Source organism: Polistes fuscatus, unplaced genomic scaffold (assembly GCF_010416935.1).
Source record: "Polistes fuscatus isolate 324 unplaced genomic scaffold, CU_Pfus_HIC Scaffold25, whole genome shotgun sequence".
In the NCBI taxonomy this organism is placed as follows: Eukaryota; Metazoa; Arthropoda; class Insecta; order Hymenoptera; family Vespidae; genus Polistes; species Polistes fuscatus.
In genome coordinates, this window is record NW_025113102.1 from 2,619,171 (window position 1) to 2,623,181 (window position 4,011).

The window sequence follows — 4,011 nt, forward strand, 5'->3', positions numbered from 1 at the left end:
AATAGTGCAAGGGGTTTACTATTGGGTATCAGGTTTTAGAGCTCTTACCGACGTCGAAAACGGCGCATAAGAGATCTTTACATTACCTTTGTTACCTTTCTGGCCAGTTTTATCGGATATCATATGAAAAAACTTTTATCTCTTAGAGTTCTAAGATAACTTTGTACTGAGCGGGTTATAATGTATACTTTTTAAAATCTAATTATCAGAGGTTTTCAACTTTAAGGATAGTTACTTAGTTCCAAGATAAATATACATCCGATATTGTTTTTATACAAACTTTTTTTACACGATTTTAATTTAACACGCATATTGACAGTTTACTTTGAAAGTGGTGTAAGTCCATTTAAAAAAAAAATAAGATCACGTAATTTATATTTAATTTAGCATAAACTTTTTGTTTATAACTAGTTGGTGTTTAATTTCTTTAAAAATGCCAATGCTTTGTCCAATTTAGAATTGGCCTGTAAAAAAAGTTACGTTGAAAAAAATTTATATATGTAAATTACATATTGAGATAAATTAGTAAAAACACTGCCAGACTTGACATAATTAACTTATATTTCTTAATTGACAGATATGTAAACCTTTAATTTTCTTAAGAAACAGAAAATGGACTTGCATCATCTTCAAAATAAACGGTCCATATATAAATGATCCGACAGGAATGTTAATAATAGTAACATAAGATTTTTATTGTCTTCATAATCAAATATCAATATTAACACTATAAAAATATATGTAAAATAAAAAATCTCCGTAATTAAGTTAATCGTAATTAAGTGTAAACATTTTCTATTTGATTAAATCAAAAAATTATTCACAGAAAATTAATTTAGACAAAAATTGTTTCGTTATATTTGCAAACTAGAAAATAATTATGACGTAGTTTTATCGAGTTAGGATAGAAAACGGAGTATCGATTCGTGTCTGTTAATACTAAGATACACTTAGAGAATTAAAACGTTTAACGGTTAATCATGTTATGTACTTAAGTGCAAGTTTAATCGCGTAAAGAAAAAATTAGCTCGGCAAATGTACCTGAAATAACTTTTTATTTTTTTTTTTTTCAAAGTTTGCATGAGGCTGTTATCTGAGAAGAAGTTAAACTTCTCGTACAAATTAAACTTCCATTTTTTATAATATTAAAAAAAATAAATCATCTGTTTTTTACTTTTTTTTTATTAAGATTTATTATAACATATCTTATATATATAGATATATAAGGTATAAAATATATATTGCAATATGTAGAAAATATGCTGTTTCAATTATGTTTTTTTATGTTGCATAAGCTTTTTCTTTTATAAGTGGTATAAGTTTAATTGAAGAGTATAATAGTTTCAGTCAGGCATACAAAACTTCTTTTCATATTGTTAATAACAAAGTAGACATAATAAATCATTACGAATTCAGCAAAAAAAGTTTCACTTTAAAATCTCAATGCAACAAATTTTTAATTTTTAATTTTTTCCCCCGAAGTAATATATAAGTTATAGAACCTTATTTTTCATTACTCGTTTTTTATTATCGAATAATAAAATTAAACATGCTTGTATTTTATAAACATTATTCAAATTAATAAGAACATTTAGCAATATTTTTAATTCAATTCAAACTAAAACTCTGAAATATCTCAAAATCGGAATAATGGTCTTATACTATTTAAAAAAAAAAAAAAAACAATTCATACCCAAAACTTTTTATGTTCATTTATCTTACATTTTTAAAGATATTTTTTATTTGCAGATGTGTACCGATTGAGAATCCTCTCTGTTAACCAGGTTATGATAGTTCTGACGATATATATATATATATAGAGAGGAGAAAAAAGTTGCTGCGGAGACGACAAAATTAAAAATGAGAGGAAACTTTAGCTCGTTCTCGATCAAAGTGATGAAGACCCGAGCTCGTATTCGATCAAATTTGAGAACATTTTATCGAGAAAGGTGAACCGAATTTCAAGGTGAAAAAATTATAGAGAGAGATAAAAAGAAAGCATTTTAATCGCGAATTTAGAATTAATTTCAAGATCGTCCATTGGAAAGAATTTCATTCAATATTGTTATCTGTTTGCATTTTTATTTTATTATTTATATACCACTTAAAAATGCATTTTTACGCAAACTTTTTATTTATACTATAATCTTATTTATAATATAATATAACTTTTTTTATACTTAATTTTGTTTTGTTACAGCTTCCAACAAATAATTACGAAATTCTCTAATAATTAGTGTAATTTAAAGATAGAAGTAAAGTTGAGTTTGTTGAAATAAATAAAACATATGTATTTATTATCAGAGATTATGTTAAATTTAAGGAAAAAAGTTTTTTTATAAAGTTGTATTTGTGCAAATATACCCAATCAAGAAATTAACGAGGATAAGGCAACAGAAAACAATGATCTTGGTTTAAAAAACGTCGGATAAACGCAAACTTGTTCATCATGTTCTATTGTATATGTATGTGGGAAGGGAAATTAGACAAAGGGGCTATGAATTAAGATATGAATATTCGAGAACGATCATTGCAAACATATCCGTATTTTAAGGAAAAACAAAGTTGTTTTTCAGTTAGGAAGGGATAGAAAAAATTTAAGAAGAAACGTTAACATAGGAATATTGGGGAACGATCGTTGCTAAATATATACGCCTTTAGAGTAAGAAAAAAGTTGTTGTTCAGTATGAATGTTCGAGAACGATCGTTACTAAATATTCGAATAAGTGAAAAGACATAAGAAATATCGCCCTTTATTGTGATGGTGTGAGGGAAATGAGATAGTATGAGTGAGTACGTTGCTATGTAAGTTAGTCATCGTATAGCCTTTAAGCAGCAAACAGCTATTATTGTATTTACATGGAAACATTCTATTCATCTTTGTATTGAATCCTACATGTATGTACAAATATAAACATTTTTCTACTTAGATTTGTGGTATAGTAGTGAAAAATACTTTATCGTTCATCAACTGACTAACTAGCTTGCCAAAATTGCTTTAATAATAATATTTCTTTAATTATAAAAATAAAATAAAATTGTTATTTAATTTTAGGGAACCATCCGCCTTTTTGTATCATTTATACGTTTTATTATATAACATAGTATTTTTTAGTAATCTTATAACGGTTTTATCTGAAGTTTTCTTGTAATATAAGTTAAAATTTTTCATATGATCATGGCGTGTTGCTATCATACATAGCTAACTACTTATATTAATGCTCGTACTTGACATACATCTATTTATTTTTTAGGGGGTGAGAGTACCTAATTTTTTTCGATTTTTTAAAAATATTTGAGGTGAAAGTACCATATTTCAGGAATATTGTGTGATAATTTCAAGTCGATCCGAGAAAAATTGACGGAGATAAAGCATTTTTAGTATGCTTTATATTATAAAAAAAGGATTAATCGAGCTGATTAATCGGGTTAGACACAGACAAGAGCAACAATGTATTCTAGACACCTCTGATGACAGTTCCATAATGTACAGACACGGAATTGACGACTCTATGCACGTAAAAAAAAATACCTCTTTATTTATGAAGAATTGTTAATTTTCTCAATGTCCAACTTTATATTGATTTTTCCACAACTTGCTTTTTAAAAGTCGGTGGACACTATCACTTAAAATCTATGGAACTGATCGATTTAATTTTTGGCACACTTCTTCTTCACATATTTAGCGAGGTAGCGCTGTCAAGTTTTTTTTATTTTAAGTATTTTTTATAGGAGCTGAAATGTTGGTTTTTTGGTCGAAAATCGGGTTTTTGACTTTAGAATGCTACCAAAAATCCAAAAATGAAAAAAACATTTTTTTCTCGACTGGGATACCGAGATAAATTTATAAACTAACAGAATTGGGTTTTTTTTGTTTTCAATGATCCAGTCTTCAGTTCTGAAGTTCACCGCAAAACGTGTTTTTTCCGCGTTGCCTGATAAAAGTTGCTGCCACTGGCTCAAATCTTTATATTTTCTCACGAAGATTTCACAGAGTATTCTTGAAATGTG